Raw genomic sequence first — 19,277 nt, 5'->3', positions numbered from 1 at the left:
GCACTGTGAGCCCCGGCCATCCTGGAAGTGACCCAGTGTCCACCGGTGTATTCATACTGCCTTCACTGTACCCCCCAAGCTGGCAAGAGACAGGTGCCCATGGTATACAGGGGGTAACAGGGGCCCTAAGAGAGGCAGTGCCCGGCCCAAGGCCCCAGAATGCGTCAGCATATAATCCTTCCTCTTTTTCCCATCAAACCTGGGCTATCCTGGGGATTCTTGGGGGGTATCCAGGTGGGTGGTACAGCCCGCTGGTCTCCCGATCTGCCTCGCTTACTCTCCCCTCGAGAATGACCCTTGTAGCCCCTGAGAACTCAGCAGGCCACACTGTGGGGGCCAAGCCCCTCTGGGCACTATTCAGTGCTTCGTCTGCTTTATCTCTTCTGAGCATTTAGACTCTAGTTGGTTGCTTAGTAACTAAGAAGGAAAATAGGAAAATCTCGAAACGGTCATCTGTCCCCATGTGTCCCAGCCAGTGTGACACAAGCACGAGGGCTCCCCCAGGAAACCAAGTCCTCCGGAGATGGGAACTGTATCTGCCCCTGGGGGGAACCAACCGTTAACTCCAGGCTGCCTCCCTGGAGGCATCTTCTTCACTAGCTGTCTAAGCTCCAGCATGCACAGAGCTGGGCCAGGTGTGTGTGGGGGAGGCCTGTCCCCATGGGGATCCGCACAGAATATCAGCATTCCTGTCAGGAACCCAGGGCGGTGCGCAATAGGCAGAATCCGGGCAGGGGCTTTGCTACCTCTTGCTCTGTGACCTTGGGCAAGTCCTATCCCTTCTCTGGGTCTTAGTTTTCCTTCCTTGGGGATGGGACACCGCCTTCCCATTGTACCCTGCGACCATGTCTCAGTGAGAGAAGGGCTCTGTCCACACTTCCAGCCCCGGCATGGGAGAGTAGGTGGGCAGAAGAGATGTGTTCATGGCCCCCTGTGCCCTCAGGACCTTGGTTCAGAGCATTCCCTAGCAAGAGAACTGAAACAGCCAGGGAATCCATCAGTACGAGGAAGTCTTGCCTGGGCTGTGTCTTCTGAAGGAGAACAGGAAGTCCTGTTCGTCACTGGCTGGCAGTCTCCTGAGGGGACAGCGAGAGCAGGGGGAGAGCAAGTGCTGGCTTCTCTCTACTTGGCCCCCTTGGCCAGGATGGCCTTCTCTAGTTGGTGTCGGGACCCCGAGGAGTGTACCTCAGTGAGCAAATGTCTCTGTCGTGTGCTCCTGGGAAAACTCAGGGACAGAACAACAGTTTCCAGGGCTTTCTACAGTGGCGGGCAGGCGAGAGTTCTGGGGTCACACAGGCTCTGGTGTGAGGCTTGGTTCCTTCTTATAGCAGGTGTGTGTGTGACCCCAGACAAGTTACCTGGCCTCTCTGAACCTGATTTCTGCTCTGTGAAATAAGGACAGTTTGTTGTGTGAGGGCTAAATGAGATAGGCGCCAAGTGTCAAAGACATGGTTCAAAGCTGGTACGTGAGGGCTGCTCGTGGTAGAAGCCTTAACAGCAGAAGACCGCGAAGATGCACCTTGTGAGAGACGCTGGAGGAGCAGACCAACAGACTGCACAAACCCCAAATTCTCAGAAGGCCAGGTTTTGCTTTAAAATTTCTTTTTTTGATGTTCATTTATTTTTGAGACCGAGAGAGACAGAGCATGAACGGGGGAGGGTCAGAGAGAGGGAGACACAGAATCCGAAACAGGCTCCAGGCTCCGAGCTGCCAGCACAGAGCCCGACGCGGGGCTCGAACTCACAGACTGTGAGATCGTGACCTGAGTCGAAGTCGGACGCTTGACCGACTGAGCCACCCAGGTGCCCCGACCCAGGTTTTGCTTTAAAGGAACATAATTTTGGAGTGCAATACCTAATTTGCACGCATTTAACATAAATTCCATTTTCAATGATAATGAAATTAAAAGGGCGTGCTCCAGGAAGACTCTCCAAGTTATGGCCTGGGGCATGTGGCCCTAACACAGGAGGACAAGGTTACGTATTTGACAGATGAGGCAGCTGAGGCCCACAGCAATTAGTCAACTAGCCCCAGGGTCTCGTATCTGAGAAGCGGCAGAACCAGGACTGGGACCCATTCCATGGCACTCTTGGGCCTGATCGTGAAGCTGCTGGGCCTCGAAGGTGGTATTCTCTGGAGTCCAGCTGTCCTGCCTTCTGCAAACGTGCTCCTGCCGCCTGGCTGGCAGTGTGCTCGGGAGAGAGGCACGGGCTTCCAGCAGCCGGCCAAACTGTGCGGAGGCCACTCTACTGATGTCCCGGTGGCCTGTGGCCACCAGGTGGCAGCACCCACAAACCTAGTGGCCTGCTCTCCGAGGGGGAAGGAGAGGATGGGCAAAGCATGGGGGAGTCATTCACCAGAGGACCTCAAAACTCATTGTGCGTGTGTGGAGATAAAGCAGGAAGCCAGCGCAGGAGGCCCCGTGGAGCGGTGGTCACAAGCATGGGTGCTGGGCCAGACAGGCTCAGAAGGGTAAGTAAACTGCCCACGGACACAGACTTAGTGCACAGCGAGGATGGGTGAGAAGCCGAGTCGGCTCCGGTAAAATGGAGTACCGCGGGTGCCCTCCAGGGAGGGGGGACAGCAGGAGAGGAAATGCATGCAACGCGCAGAGCCTAGGCCAGGACCTCATGCAGGGGAAGTGGACTATGGCCACAGTTACCATGTTACTCTGATCTTGCCTGATTGCTCCCTGCCCCCACTGAGCTCTCCCGTAAGACAAAGAGCACCTGTAACTCATAGAGATAGGTGCTGTGAGGGGGGGTGGGCACAGAACCACGAACCTCCAGGAAGAGCATCTAACCTGCCAGGGGTGGGGGACACCTGGGAAGGCCTCCTGGAAGAGGGGACGTTTGTGCTGACTCTGTAGGGTGGGACGTGGGACGGTGCCTGGTGGAGGAAAGTGGGAGACCGTACCCAGTTTCCAGAGATGCGTCTGCCTCCCCCGCCCCATGCTCTTGGCTAATAAGAAGGCTAACCACCAGGTGATGGTTGGTTAATGAGAGGGCTCACTGAATGAGTGACCAGGGTTTGTCCAGCGCTACCGGTCTCTTGGCCTGAGCCCCGGTGGGAAGCAGATGGCTATCGGGGTTGCCCTGATTGCTCGTTCCCTCTGTGTTCACTGCCAGAGTGCCGGCTGGGCCCCTTGCAGAGGCTGGGCTGGCCGGTAGACCTGGGTGGCCTCCTCCTGCCGAGAGCCAGAGACAGCGGGAAGGCCCTCGGGAACTGCCACCATTGCCACCCAGGCCCTCCCCCCCATTCCAGGGGCCACTACCCAGCCTGATTTCACTGATTTCACGATTGTGCTAAATGCATAATATGTATCCATTTTATTTATTGTTAAATCCCATAATAAGGACTCACCTATGAGCTAAACCCTGGAGCCCTGACCAGTGCCTGGAACAGGCCTGGGGATGGGGTGCCTGGGATTTCTGAGGCCTTCTTGGCTCTTACCTTGGGGTGGGGTGTTCAGGACACACAGAGCTGGTGCCTGTAGGCCCACCAGTTCCCTTACAGTTTGACCTATTTTTTCCCCACGGAACTAAGAGCCAGCCCTTAGGTTGCCTGGGGAGCAAGGGCTCAGGGAAGGAGGAGGCATCCTGGCTCTTAGCCAGCGTGCACTCCCTCCACCTCCACCCACTGGCTCCAAAGCAGCAAGGGTCCAAAAGGCAGAGAGAGAGAGCCCTCATAGGGAGCCAGCCTTGGCTTTCCTGTGGACATAATTTGGGGCAAGTCGCTTTTCCTTTCTGGGCCTCAGTGTCCTCATCTGTAGAATGGGGATCATCATGCCTGCTCTATAGCCACCGTCTTCATTTAACACTTTATGAGGGGTCAGCTTTCACTTGGTTGAAAGGACTTGCCTATGGCTGCTTTTCTGTTTCCATCAAGAACCCACATTGAAGTAATACAGCTTGGTCTTATTTAGAGGATGCATCTGGCTAGGAAAGATGGCCTCAAACACAGCGTAACACACATCAAACATGGCCTTTTTGTTTTTAATTAAGTGAGGTAAAAGCCTAGCATAAATACTTTTAACTAAAGTTTAGGAATAAAGTGTATGTTGAAATTAGCGTGTCTTCAAAGGCAGACTTGTAACATACCATGGGGGAAAAAAACTGTGGGAATTTAGGTGGTTTCTGGCGCCTAGAAACACTCCATGCAGATCTGATAGCAACCCAGGAGGGAGAAGAAAAAGAAAACTCTCCCTCTGCAAACAGTTATCTGCCTTTACATTGTGGTGAAGTGTACAATATATAAAAGTTACCACCTCAACCATTTTAAATGTGAAATTCACAGTGGTACGTATATTCACATTGCTGTGCACCTAATCTTAGAACCCTTTCATCTTGCAGAACTGCAACTCTAAACTCGTTACAAAACTCCCCCTCTTTCCAGCCCCTGGCAACCGCCATTGTGTTTCTTTCTATGACTACTCTAGAGACCTCATATAAGTGGGATTGTACAGGAATTGTCCGTTTGTCACTGGTTTATTTCGCGTAACACGATGTCTTTAAGGTTCGTCCATGTTGTAGCCTGTGTCAGAATTGCATCGCTTTTTAAGGCTGAATGATACTCCAATGTATCACTCCACCGAATACACCACATTTTGTTTATCCATCCATTTGTCCATGGATACTTGGGTTTCTTCCACCTTTTGGCTATTATGAATAATGCAACTCTGCACATGGTGTACAAATACCTGTTTGATTCCTTGCTTTCAATTCTTTTGGAAATATACTCGGAAGGGGAACTCCTGGATCATCCGGTGATTTTATGGTTAATATTTTGAGCAACCACCATGGCGGCCATAGTGGCTGCACCAGTTTACGTTCCCCCCAACAATGCACAAGGATTTGGACTCCTCCGTATCGTTGCCAACATTTGTTATTTTCTGTTTTGTAAAAAATAGTAGCCATCCCAATGAATGTGAGGTGATAGCTCATTGAGGTTTTGATGTGCGTTTCCCTAATGATTACTGATACTGAGTATCTTTTCATGTGCTGTTGGTCATTTGAACTGAACGTCTTCTTTAAAGAAATGTCTACTGGGGCGCCTGGGTGGCTCAGTCGGTTAAGCATCCGACTTCAACTCAGGTCACGATCTCGCGGTCCGTGAGTTCTAGCCCCACATCGGGCTCTGGGCTGATGGCTCAGAGCCTGGAGCCTGCTTCCAATTCTGTGTCTCCCTCTCTCTCTGCCCCTCCCCCGTTCATGCTCTGTCTCTCTCTGTCTCAAAAATAAATAAAACGTTAAAAAAAATTAGAAAAAAAAAAAGAAATGTCTACTTAGGTCTTTTGCCCATTTTTAAATTGAGTTATTTTTTCCTATTATTGTAGGCATTGTTTTCTTTCTTTCTTTTTTTGAGAGAGAGAGAGAGAGCGAGAGAGAGAGAGAGCACACAAGCAGGGTAAAGTGGCAGAGGGAGAGACAGAGGGAGAATCCTAAGCAGGCTCCACCCTCAGCGTAGAGCCTGACGTGGAGCTCGATCCCACAACCCTGGGATCATGACCTGAGCTGAATTCAAGAGTCAGACGCTCACCGGACTGCACCACCCAGACTCCCCCTGTACACTTTCTTTATATATTCTGGATATTAACCCTTATCAGATATAGGATTTACAAATACTCTCTCCCATCCCATAGGTTACCATTTCTCTCTGTTGATTGATCCTTTGATGCAGAGTTTTAAATTTTTATATAGTCCAGTGTACCTTTTTTTACTTTTTGCCTGTGGTTTTTACCATCATATCTAAGTCATCGTTGCCAAATCCAGTGTCATAAAGATTTTCCTCCAAGAGCTGTGGGGTTTTAGCTCTGACGTTTAAATTTTTCATCCATTTTGAAATAATTTTTGTATACCACCTAAGGTCAAGGTCCAAATACATGTGGATGTGCAGCTTTCCTACAAAGAGTTATTTTTTTGTTGGAGGCGAGAGGGGCGGAGAGAGAGGGAGAGAGAGAATCCCAAGCAGGTTCCACACCCAGCACAGAGCCTGATGTGGGGCTCAACCGTGAGATCATGACCTAAACAGAAATCAAGGGTCGGATGCTTAACCGACTGAGCCACCCAGGCACCCCTACAAAGAGTTATTTTCAGATAAGATTTATGACTGATGGTGACAATGTACCGTATTTGACCATATGAGGCAACATAAAATATTTTACATACCTTGGTAACAATGTAAAACAAAGTGCCTCCAAATTTACCTTGTAGTTTTTGTTAATTTTATGTTCCCATCTTTATGGCTGAACAGAAATACTCTTCATTTGGAATAAATAAAATGCTACACTGTCAGCAGTACAGGTTATTTTCTGACGATATAAGTCTCACGGAGGTGTGAGTGGGAAAATCGGTGATGGCTGTGAGCTGCCAGGCTCCCGAGCCCACCATTTCCTGCCTGTAAACTGGGCCCCATGCCCTTGCTCTCTGCCCTTGCCTGATGCTCCTGGCGTCACAGATTTTAAGGGCAAGGGTTAGTGTTAGTGCTGTGTTTTTGTTACCACGGGCTTCTGCACAAAGCCATACCAGACAACCTCCACTTCACAGGTTTGGGTCCCAGACTCAGAGTCCATGAGGAGAATTCTGAGCCCCCAGTACAGTAGATTCACAAACCCCAGAGGTTCAAAGCATTTCAAAATTTTTGAGTTTGCTCATAATTTAAAACTCTTCCTAGAAAGTTGGTTGTCTAAACCGTTGGCTCATTCCCACAAGGAAAACTGGTCCCCACTATGGGGACTGCCGCCAGGAGAGGAAGTTTGAGGGGACTGTGCTGCCCACAAGTGGGGGTCCACTCACGTCTACCACCTCTGTCTACCCCCCCTCAGGCCCCCGCCTGCACGTGGAATAGTTATCATGAGCTGGAGGAGGACCCAAGTTTCCTGGGGAAAGCCGCTAAATCATGGAGGTTTCTGATGCCAAGAAAAATAGGCTTGGCCTAGCTCTGAGGCCGTGAACCTCAGATGCCACCTCAAGAGGCTGCCATCACCGTGGGCAGTGCCATCTGGCTTCATTTTGCCAAAACAAAGGCAAGGCCCTTCAGCAATTTCTGTGGATTTGTTTTGCAAAATTAAATTGTCTGCTTTTAATTCTCCTTTACCAGTTTAATACCTATTGGAATTTCAAACCCAGTGACATTCAGAAAACCCACTTTGGAGTTAGGTGTCAGATCCCACATGACCTGCATTTCAGCCTGGGACCAAAAAAAAAAAGAGAGACACTATGGAAACTTCCAGGGAGCAGGGGCCTTGGCAGAGTGGGATCTCTAGGCTTTGCAGCTCCTGGACCACCCCAACGTGCAGATATGCTCTGAGTCCATAGGGACTATTAGCTGTCTCTCCACACCCGGAAACAGAACCAGGCTTCCCTGCTTCGGGACCCTACCCCGGCTCCAGAGCCAAGTTCCAGCTCGTGCTTTCTTTCTTTTTTTTTATTACTATTATTTGTAATGTTTATTTATTTTTGAGACAGAGAAACACAGAGCATGAGCAGGGGAGGGGTAGAGGGAGGGGGAGACACAGAATCCGAAGCAGGCTCCAGGCTCTGAGCTGTCAGCCCAGAGCCTGATGAGGGGCTTGAACTCACGGACCGTGAGATCATGACCTGAGCTGAAGTCGGACGCTTAACCGACTGGTGCCCCCAGACACCAGCTCGTGCTTTCAAGTGGGCCTCCTGGACCTCTTCCTAAGAGGTCTGGGCCCGGGGGGGAATTGGCCTCCTCTGCACCCAGCCCTGCATGGGCTCTGTACTGGCCAAGCAAAGAGACAAACTCTACTTCGTGGGGATCCAGGCCAGTGCACAAGACAGACTCTTGGACACATACCAGCCGGAGGGACCAAGAAGAACATCATGAGACCAAGGGAGTTTCAACAAGGTCCAAGACCAGCCTGGGGGCATGAGGAGGGCTTCCTCAAGCAGGTGATGCCAAGGCTGGGTCTTGAAGAAACAGTATGTGTTGGCTAAGTTAAGAAGGAGGAGCGGGTGTCCCAAGAGGAGGTCTTGCACAAGCAAAGTCTCCCTTGGAAAGTTCGAGAGAGCCGATGTCAGGAGAACCACAGAAGGAGTGGGCTACTTCCTCTGCCTCCGAACAAACACCTGGGGCTCTGCTATCATCACTGCTCGCAGCTACTTCTGCTCTTCCCCTCCAATCTCTCCCTTGACCCTGTCAAAGCCCCCAAGGCTGGTTGATGCGGCATGTTGGCCTTCATCGCTTAGCTCATTGTCCTGTCTCTGCTGTGCTGTTGAATGTCCTGTTTATTAGGGTGCAGCCACAGCCCCTCATAAAGAACATGCAGTCACTGCCCCCTGGGACCAGGGGGGAAAGAGGCTGCAGCGTCCAGCTGGGAAGTCTGGATGGCTCCGTGCCCAGGGGATGTGCTCAAGTTCATGGCTCGAGGGAGGAAGTTTCGTTTCCGAGATTGTTTTCTCCAGTCTAGATATGCAACATTTCCCTGAACGTTCTAGGTCCGTTCTGAGATGCACACTCACAGAGTGAAAGGCTTTGTGTTTGTCTTGTTCTTATGCAACGTTTTGAAAAAGTAATAGACCTACATAGTTCACAACCCTTGAAAAGATTAAAGGAAGCTGAGCGAAAAGTCTCTGTCACCCTTCCCATCGGGTAACTGCCTGTGTCCTGTGCATCCTTTCAGATATTCTTATTTTTTTTAATGTTTATTCATTTTTTGAGAGAGAGGGAGAGACAGAGCACAGGCAGGGGAGGGGGCAGAAAGAGAGGGGGACACAGAATCTGAAGCAGGCCCCAGGCTCTGAGCTGTCAGCACAGAGCCCGACGTGGGGCTCGAACCCACGAACCGTGAGATCGTGACCTGAGCCAAGATGGACGCTCAGCTGACTGAGCCCCCAGGCACCCCTTTCCAGATATTCTGTATGCAGTTCCAAGCACGTATGAGTATACAGTCTGGCCATGCCCTCCTCTTTCATAAACACTGCCTGGTGCCTTGCATTGTGGAGGTGTCCTTAAGACCAGCAGCTCACGTTCTCCCCAGCGGTTTCTCTTAAAATTATTCTCCCTGTCCTATGATATTTCACACAACTAGCCCCAGCCATGACAACAAATATTTCATACCCTTCATGCATGACATTTTTCACATATGCTTTACAAATGTGTGTCTTCATTCCAAACCGAATGTCATGGGAAATATGTCTTTTCCACATGGCCACTACTATAATATAAAAAGCATTTTCCCCTTTCCCTCGGCCCCGGGGGGGCACTATATCATGAAAATGGAGAAGTGAAGAGAAAATGAGAAATCCTGCCTCCAGAGCTCTCTCTCCAAGCGGTTTGCCAGAGGCTCCCTGGGACCGTGTCACCTCCCGAAGCGTAAATCACCAACGAGGCCTCCGCTCAAGTTGTCACCCGGTGGCCTAGCGCGTGGCTATTTCTGTTTGGCGGCCATCGACTCAGAGCGTCCACGCTGTGTAAGTGTTGCCCTCTGCGTGTCTGCCTCCATGCCGGCCGCCAGCGGACCTGTTCCTAAGATGGGCATATGCTACCCTCTGGGTTTCTACTTGAGGCCCAGGACCACTGTGGTTCAATCCTTCAAGGCAAACCCCGCTGCTGTCGGGCTTGCTGCAGACCACGGGATGCCTCCAACACCTTTAAATAAAGCCCAGGGGTTTCTCTGCTCCACCTCGGCGGGCCTTTGAGAACCTCTAGTACAAGCCAGTATCTGGCCTGCCTGGAAACCTGGGAACCTGGCTAACAACCAGGGCCAGGGCTTGGCAAACGCCAGCCTCAGCCTGCCTTTCTTTCCCTCCCTTTCCTGTCCCTCTAACCCCCAACATGCACGGGTTATGGATGAGTGTGGATCAAAGAAGCAAGATTTCCCCCAGTCTCTTGCTCTGCGATACTTAATCTGGAAGCCCGATGCTAAGGACGTTTATGGTTTGTGAGTGCTAGGAGGCACTGTTGGGCAAGTTTTGTGTGCTCCAAAAAGGGTCTTGCTTGTGTGTGTGTGTGTGTGTGTGTGTGTGTGTGTGTATATATATATATATATATATATTTTATGGACTTAAATTTTTAGAGTAGTTTTAGGTTCATGGCAAAATTAAGCAGAAAATACAGACAGTTCCCACATACCCCTCGCCATGCCTCGACACACAGCCCCCTCCACTGTCAACATCCTGCGCCAGGATGATATGTGTGTTGTAATCTCTGAAGGTACCCCGACACGTCATCATCACTCAAAGCCCGTAGCTTACATAGGGTTCACTCTTGGGTTTGGAAAAATGTATAATGATGGGTAACACCATTACAGTCTGCTACAAAACAGTTTCACGGCCCTAAAAAATCTCTGTGCTTGGGGCACCCGGGTGGCTCAGTTGGTTAAGCGTCCGACTCTTGATTTCATCTCAGGTCATGATCTCAGGGTTTGTGACTTCGAGCCCTGCACTGAGTGAGCTCTGCGCTGACAGCACGGAACCTGCCGGGGATTCTCTCTGTCTCCCTCTCTTTCTCCGCCCCTCCCCTGCTCCCTCTCTCTCTCTCAAAAATAAATAACACCTCCCTCCCCTGTAAACTTTGGCAACCACGGATCTTTTTACTGTGTCTGTAGTTTTGCCTTTTCCAGAATGTCATATAGTCGGCATCAGGCAGTACATAGCCTTTTCAGACCAGCTTCTTTCGCTGAGTAATACGTATTTAAGATTCCTCTAGGCTTTTTCACGGCTTGATAACTCATGTCCTTTCTGTGCTGAATAACGCTCCATTGCTGGAATGTACCGCCGTTTACTCATCCACTCACCCACTGAGGGCTGTCTTGGGTGCTTCCGATTTGGGACAATTATGAGTAAAGCTGCTAGAGACCTCCCTGAGCAGGTTTTTGGGTGGACTTGAGTTTTCAACTCATCTGAGTATCCAGCAGGGAGCATGCCTGCCGGATCCCTGGCTGTATATTTGGAGGACAGGACGCTCAGTGGGGCAGGCTGTCCCATACTCAGTCAGCTCACTGGGGCCCTAGCAGAGTCTCTCCTCTGTCAGGGCCAGAGCTCCCCCTACCTCACTTCTTCAGAGTCCACTTCCTGTCCCTCTGGGTGGCATCAGCCCAGTGCCTCTTAGCGTGGGTGGAGAGGCGCCGGGGAGATGTGAGTGAGCAGGACTGCATCTTTCCCCCTCCCTCCCTGTACTCCACAAGTTCAAGGGCCTGCGGGATGTTTTGGTATGAACTGAATTCCCCCCGCCCCCCAAACCAGCATTAAAAAAAAATCCAGAACACAACATTTCATCCATTTTTGGTATTTTTTGTCATTATTGGAATGACTGTCATGACTCTAGTTAGTTAAATATTTATTTTGAGAGAGAGAGAGCACGAGCTGGAGGGGCAGAGAAAGAGGGCGACAGAGAATCCGAAGCAGGTTCCAGGTTCTGAGCTCTCAGCACAGAGCCCAACGCAGGGCTCGAACCCGTGAACCGGGAAATCATGACCTAAGCCAAAGTCGGATGCTTAACTGACTGAGACACCCAGGCACCCGTGTCATGACTCTTATTTAAGTGTTGCAAACACAGAGGCACATCGGCATTCAAATTGGTTATGGTGATTTACCTCAGGAGAATCACAGTCCCCCATGGAGCCCTAGGGAAGTCCTACCTCTCAGGTACCCCAGATGAGCCGAGCAACTAGGACTTTGCCCCTTCTGTCTCATGGATTCTCTGTCAAAGAAAAAACTGGCAACTATCGTTGGCCTGCAGAGTGTGGTATTTTAAACATTCTAGGTTGTCAACGTTTGAAAACTAGGGACCTGGAAGTATAAACCTTGCTTGTAGCTTCTCTTGAAAAGTCATAAAATGAGGCCCCTGGGGCTGCTGTTCACCCTCGGGGTGAGCTGGGACTCGTCCCCGTTTGCCCAGCCACTCCCCCCCACCCCCACGTGTGTCACTTACCTATTTTACGTTCTAGGCTCCTGTTGCCTTGAGTTTGCAGCTCTTAGGTGAGGTGTGTTCACTAAGATGTGATTTTTCTTCAGCAGTGAATCCCCAAAGGACCAAATGACAGAAATCACTGCCAAGTAGCAAAGCCTGACAAGTGAGTGGGTGGCCTTTCTAGACTGGGGTGCTTTGGGGGTCCCTAGCTGTGCTAGTGTGTGCCAGCAATGCTGTGAGCACTTTCTACACATTGACCAATTGGATTTCTTCAATAGGCCTATAAAGCCAGGGCCGTTCTTGCCTTCATTCTACCAACGGGGAGAACTGAGGCAGAGGAGTTATGTCTCTCACCCAAGATCACACAGGTGATAAACATGATGTCTTCGAAGTCTTGTGACCTTAACCACCCCACACACTGCCTCCTGATAAAGATACTGTGAGGGCTAAATGGGCCCCCTCAGGAAAGCGGGACCTAGCCCTTGGGAGTGGAGGGGAGCCCTGTAGGGTCTCCCAGGTCCCATGCAGGAAGTGGGGGGCTCCTCAGGACTCAGGTCAGCCGCCTCTCAGGGAAATGATGGGAGGGCAGCTGGCTGGTGCCTGGACAAGACCTTCAAGCCCCCACTCCCCTCTTTGCCCTCAAAGCAGGCGGACCCACCTTTCCACTTGCCTGTGTACTTCATCCCAGTCTCAAGTGCTATGAAGGGCTGTTACGCCCTGAGTGTTACCACACATTAAGTACTCTGCAGTCATTGTCTTCTTTAACGCTCTTGATGACCATATAATGTCAGTCTGTTGCCCCCATTTTACGGAGGAGTAAACTGAGGTTTAGAGAGTTTCCCTCACTTGCCTGAAGTCACAGAGCTCGTCAGTGATAGAGCAGGCCGTGAACACCGTCATAGACTGAGTGCTCAGTCTGCACCACTTCTCTCTCCAAAGCTTGCCCCTTGCCCCCGCCTTCCACTCCGCCTCCTTGGTTGTGATTTCTGGCCCAGCTTCATCTCCAGCTCCCAGGTGGCCCCACAGCCCCTCCTCCCCTCTCTGAAACGTGGCCTGCCTTTACTCTTTCGTCTCCATTCATTCACCGACAGGATCCAGCTTCTCGTCATGGTCAACTCTACCAACTTACTCATTTTCCATTGGATCCACCCATTTTTTTAAATGTTTATTTATTGATGTTCGTGGGGCGGGGGGAGGAGCAGTGAGAGAGAGGGGAACGATTCCGAGCAGACTCCGCGCTGTCAGCACAGAGCCTGATGTGGGGCTTGATCCCATAAACCATGAGATCATGACCTGAGCTGAAATCAAGAGTCAGACGCTTAACCAACTGAGGTCTGCATCAATTTTGAGAGGAACAATACAATTGCCTACGATGATTATGTTCTCATCTCTATCACCTTTTAATCCTTTTCATTTAGTCGAATTTTGCTTTATCTGTATCGAGATCAAGCTGTTAGGCACTCACACACTCCCCATTGATGCCCCGTTGCCTTACTATCTACTCTGCTCATAATGTAGCAGCTCCGTATCTCCCTGTTTTCTACCTCTTAGAATGCATGTTCTCTTAGAACCTGCAGCCGTATTTCATTGTTTTCTACCCCATCTATTTTTCTGATAGTTTGGTTTAGGCGTAGTTTCTTTCATTCAATAACTTAACACATACATATCGAGGACCTGCTGTGTGCCGGGCACTGGTCTGGCCCGGGGGGTTCAGCAGTGAGCTGCTGGGTTGGCACATTCACTTCTTGTAGCTGTTGTAACAAACTAACACAGACTCTAAGCCCATGCTGTTCTGGAAGCCAGAAGTCTGGAATCACTATCATTGGGCTGAAAGGTGTCAGCAAAGCCATATTCCCTCCTTTTCCTCCTCTGTAAAGGAGAGACACAACAGTGACCGCCTTTCAGCATTGTTGTGAAGATGCAAAGAGCTAAAACAGGCAAAGGGCCTATAGCAGGGTCTTAGACTAGGAGATTAGAAATGTTAACTGTTGTTGTTTGAGCTTTAGTTTCTGTAGGAAACGACTATGAGGGTAAGCCATTGCTTTGTTTTTCTGAAAAGGGGAAAAAATAACTAATAGGAAATTTGGTTTTATATAGAAAAAGCCATGATGCTGTCTTGGGATGGAGAGCTTCCAGCCCACCAAATAAAAATACCTGAGAGTTTTGTTTTGTAGAATCACACGAAAGGTGGCCTTTGTTCAGGGGAGAACTGGGTCTCTGGCCAGTTTGCTTGCAGAAATATGAGGGAAGCAATTTTCCTCTCAGGGACTCAGAAAGCTGGATGCTTCTGGAACTGAGGGAGGGACTGGACTCACTCTTCTGGAGGAGATGCTAGTCTAGGACCCCAGAGAGACAGAGTCAAGAGGAACCTGGGGCCAGGCTGGCTTTAGGACTTTGAGCCTGGCCACCCCCAGCAGCTACTTACGGGTTTCCCAGCATGCTCTGTGGCTCCTGTCATTCTTTCAGGCAAGTCTGGTCCTTTTGGGTTTTGGGGTATTTGGGGGGCATCCCTGACCACGTTTGGGATGAGGAGGTTTGGGCATCAGTGGAACCGGGGAAATCTTGTTATGAGGTGGCAAGAGTTCACTGGAGAAAAGGAGAGTGGGGAGCCAGGGTCAGGAGGTGTAACAAAATAGGAGCCACAGCCAGGATTTGACAGAAGGGCAAATTTAACCTGCAGACCCCCAGAAACACTGGGGAGGGAACCTGATCGAAGCTGGCCATACAATGAGCAGATAGGGTGAAGGCTGGGTCTCTTGTGCTATTTGGGCCCGAGAGAGAAGCCTGACCCTTGGGAGCAGTGGGTTCTGGGTTACAGATATGATTTCCATCTTCACAGCAACCCTCTAATCACGGAGCTTGTGTTTCAGGTGGGGACACAGACGCACAGAGAAAGCAGCATGCCCTTAGTCACACAGCTAGCCAGCAGCAGAGTTGGGTCTGTCTGACCCCAAAGCCTGCTGGTCTCCCAGGGAGGAGGCCCTTACCTCAGCTCTGCAGTACGTGCAGTCGTTGCATCCTGCCCAAAGCCTTCTACGCAGGAGAGTTTCTTGGTAGTTCCTGCCCTAGACAAGCTGGTGGAAGAGAAGCCCTTCCTGCATATTCTCAACACCATCCAGACTTCGACTCACTCCCGGGCCTTACTCTTCTTTTCTCAATGAGGCGAGCACGTTTTCTGGTGATTGCGAGGCAGCGTGCAGAGCGTGGACTCCGGAGAAGCATTGCAAATCGCGTTTGACATCACAGCGGTAGGGGCGGTAGGGAGGCGCCCTGGATCTCTCGGCTTCAACAGCCCTTTCCTGCCAGTCTGCAACGCTGCCTGTAGATGGCGCTCGGACCCCGCTCCCTGCCGCTCTCCGTGCTGGAGATCCCAGTGTCAGCCTGCCCGACCCAGAGTCGGTGGGAGGCGCCAGACGTTCAGAGGGCGAGCTGTCTCTTCACTGCTCTTCCTTTAGCAGAAACTGTGTGACACCTGCTGAGTATCAGGACCCGTGCTGTGTTCTCGGTGTTAAGTGTTCACGGTCCAATGAGGAGGACAAATAAGGCCATGGCAATCCAGTGTGACCTCGTCTAGGACACTCGGGTCCTGGGCAGGAACTCAAGAATTGGGGAAACACCAGGCTTGGTGGCCTTGCACCGTCTAGGGTGAAGGCTGGAGTTCGTGTTCTCATAGGCTGTGCCTGAGGGAATATTCGGGACCAGGCACCGCCAGGCACACCGTTGGGGTTCGAGAAATGAAGGAGAGCAGATGAGGGCATGCTGGGGGCATGGCAATGGCACCAACAGCACCGATAACAGCAGTGTGATCATTTCCTGGGGACTCCTGGGATCCTTAGGGTCTCACTGTGGCACTCTGGGCACCTTCTCTGAAGCTGTTGTCTCTTTAGGACTCAGAGCTGCACCTGGCCTTGAAGAGACATTGAACCACAGGGCAGCTGGTGCAGTAGCCCCCAGAGGGAAGCAGAGCAGAAGGGAGTAAGTGGAGGCACTGGGTTGACAGAAAGAAAAGAGTATCCTACAGACAACACCTCTCCTGTGGCCAGCACCGTGCTAGGCACTGAATCCTGCATTTTCCTCACGACAAGCCTTTCTGGAGACCTTCTCTTTTTGCTTAGGCAGAGAGGATCACAGTGGTTCAGGAGAGGGACAGCCTCAAGTCCTGGTGTACTTGGGGTGAGTGGCCGATGAGAAGCTGTGCTGTTGTCACAGGGAGTGGGGGACCTGGCAGACACTAGGGCCAGGACCCCTTTGCTGGTGAAGGAGTGGGGGCTTGTTAGTGAGCATATATGTGCAGAGCTGGGGAGTGCCTCTTCCTGAGTCAGGCCAGCTCCTGACCACACACCCAGACCAGCTCTGCTTGTCCCCTGGGTGCTTGGCTCCAGGGTCAGACTGCCTCTGAGGGCCGCAGGGTACAGAGTACAGAGGGTAGGTGGGGGAGGGTAGGTGGGGGAAGGCATGTCCTCTTAGAACCTGCAGCCGCTTCTGTCCCCGTACAGAGGCTGGGTCACCTGGCCCACCTTGGGGAGTTCCGGGTTTTCACTCGCCCGGCCCTGGGTCCTGGGCAAAGTTCTGCTTACAGCCTGTTTCTGAGCCCAAGTCGACCAATAATGCCCACAACCCACGCTGTCTCTAACCCCGGCTCTCAAGCGACTTCTCAAAACCAGCCTCTTGAATACTCTCCCAGCCGTGCTTGATCCTCGCTCTCTCGCTTTTTTCTTCCTTCAAATAGTTCATTATTTTGCACGGAGATTTTGCTTTTCTTTGACTTTTTTTTCCCCCCCTTCATATATAGCCCGATAAAAGAGCTCCCGTTATTTCAGAATATATTCTGGGACCTATTTTGTGCTCAATTACACACCATCTATAGTTGATTTTCATGAAATTTAAATAACAAAGGCGGATGCTTATGTCATTTCTTCCTTATAAAAATACACCCTTGAAATCCTCTCTCATTGGCAAGCTGCAGCGTGTCCACAGTTTAACAGCTTGTGTGTGTGTGTGTGTGTGTGTGTGTGTGTGTGTGTGCGCGTGCCTGTGTGCTGCCTCATTAGAAGTGCACACAGAGTGACCTGTGTCCTGGTCACAGGAGCTAAATTTGCACTCACTGTCCCCAAGTGGAAACAGACTGCCCGGAACGCTAGCACTCGATGGCATCTGCTACTCTTGGCAACAGGGTCAGGCCGGGGCGACCCGATGGGGAGGTCAGAGATTCTGTCCCAGGGGCTAGAGATCCAAGACGAGAGCGCGTTGGTAGGGGCTTCGGGACGGCAAGTGGACCGGGCAGGATCTCTGGGGCGCAAAACATTCAATACCCACCCTGGACTTAGGGAGCCTCATGAGCCCAGGTGGCAGTGGACAGCTCTGGAATCTGCATGCCTCATAGCCCAGGCAAAGTAAGGGTTTGTATCCTAGAAAACTTGACCGAAGTCCTGGGACTGAAGGGGGTGGCTAAGAAACAAGAGGGTTTGATGGGACCCTGGTGATGGGGCTATTCTGTTCAGCCATGAGATAATAATATTTGACATGTGATTTTGCTTTTCCCCCTTCTGGATGGGATTCCCCATGTAGGGCTCAGCAGAGAGGAGCGAGGGGAGTGAGGCCCTGGATGGGAGGCTGCCTAGGGCTGGCGATTGCAGAAGTATCTAGACTTGGAGGAGAGGGGCTTCTGTCCCAGATCTAAGCCCGCTGCCTGTGCCCCTCTAGGAGGGACTCTTCACAGAGAAAACAAGGTGCTTTGCTCTAGATCGTGATCCCAGGGTTATCTGCTGGGCGCCTGCTTCCCGCAGGCTCCACGTGGTAGGAAGACTTGGTTCCATGTGCACTGAACCTGACTCAAGGTCTCCGCTTAAAGAAGCTGAGGCAGAGGCAGAGGCAGAAGGGCGCCCGCAGCAATAGGAGCCGTTCTGGGTAACAGTTGGCAATCTGGAGATGGCCTCCCTTGGGCCCAGTCTGCCATTCTGACAGTTTGGAGGGCCACACCTTCACCTGGGCCTTAAATGGCCTGATGCCTGAGAGAGCAGATACGGGATGTCTGCATGAAGGGACAGCACAACAAAGGCCGGGAGTGGGGCATGTACAACTCAGGTTTGGAAGGAGAGAAGAGCATTCGTGGCTGCTAAGTTTGTAAAAGGTAGTGGGAAAGCGTCCCAGAAATGTAAATCAGGATGAAAATAGGTATTGTTGTGGGGCTAAGAAAAACCATAGAACTAGGTCCAAAAGCCGCACACTACCCAACTTATTCAGGACCCACGCCTGAATAAGAATTGCAACAGTAGTTAGTAGTTAAGGATCCAGGCCCCATTAACTCAACCATGATGGAGGAGGAAACCCTAAAAATAGAAACAGATGAACCTACTGGGTGTTTCCAGTGAATAACATAACCATACTGAAGGAAGAAACAGAAAAGTAACCCGAGTAACTTTTGAACACAATACTTTGACTATATACCCTCAGGTTAAGGCAAAAAGAACCGCAAATATTAAACTCTACTTGTAATGTGTTTTTCACAGTTACACGAGTATAGCAATTTTCTGTGGTATTGTGGGATTAAGCAAATAAGTAAATACATAATGTTGAGAGTCAGATTCTCTCAACATTAGGGAATTCTCTCAGAAGGGAATACAAAACAGAGGATAGAGGAAGCCTAGAAAGAATTCTGTGAGGCACCTGGGTGACTCGGTTGAGCATCCAACTTCTGCTCGGGTCGTGATCTCATGGTTTGTGAGTGCAAGCCCCAGATGGGGCTCACTGCTGTCAGTGCAGAATGTACATCGGATCCTCTGTTCCCCTCTCTCTCTGCCTCTCCTTGCTTCTCTCTCTCAAAAATAAATAAACATTTAAAAACAAAGAAAGAAAGAAAGAAAGAAAGAAAGAAAGAAAGAAAGAAAGAAAGAAAGAAAAGAAAGAAAGAGAAAGAAAGAAAAAATCAATTCAGGGGTGCCTGTTTGGCTCAGTCAGTTGAGCATCTGGCTTCAGTTCAGGTCATGATCTCACAGTTCGTGGGTTCGACCCCCGCGTCAGGCTCTGTGCTGACAGCTCAGAGCCTGGAGCCTGTTTTGGGTTCTGTGTCTCCCTCTCTCTCTGCCCCTCTCCTGATTGTGCTCTGCCTCTCTCTCTCTCTGTCTCTCTGTCTCTCTCTCTGAAAAATAAACATAAAAAAAAAAAAGAAAGAAAGAATTCTGTGAGTTAGATTCGAACTGTAAGATTAAAGGTATCAGTACATACAGTATACGTAATATATACATACATAAACAAATATGCATATATACATATGTACATTTTCTACCTTTGTACAACGAAACGTCCCGAAGCAAAAGCACCTTAGTTACAATGAGCACATTTAATATCTAAATCTTGGTTTCTAATTGCCATTCCTTACTAAAAAGGAACAAGGGTTTGTTGG

At 50.5% G+C, this 19,277-nt stretch overlaps 1 long non-coding RNA gene across 1 annotated transcript; it reads left to right on the top strand.

Annotated features, from left to right (window-relative positions):
- The first annotated feature begins 1,627 nt into the window (after positions 1 to 1,627).
- Positions 1,628 to 7,085, top strand: LOC147584456 (uncharacterized). The gene is made up of 2 exons (XR_015255461.1): positions 1,628 to 2,473; positions 6,825 to 7,085. It is a non-coding gene; the product is annotated as an uncharacterized LOC147584456 (long non-coding RNA).
- The last annotated feature ends 12,192 nt before the right edge of the window (positions 7,086 to 19,277 follow it).

The sequence above is a fragment of the Puma concolor genome, chromosome A1 (genome assembly GCF_028749965.1).
Source record: "Puma concolor isolate L17-30 chromosome A1, mPumCon1.1.hap2, whole genome shotgun sequence".
NCBI classification, from domain to species: Eukaryota; Metazoa; Chordata; class Mammalia; order Carnivora; family Felidae; genus Puma; species Puma concolor.
Note: the sequence above shows the minus strand (reverse complement) of the source record. Positions and strands in the feature narration are given on the sequence as shown.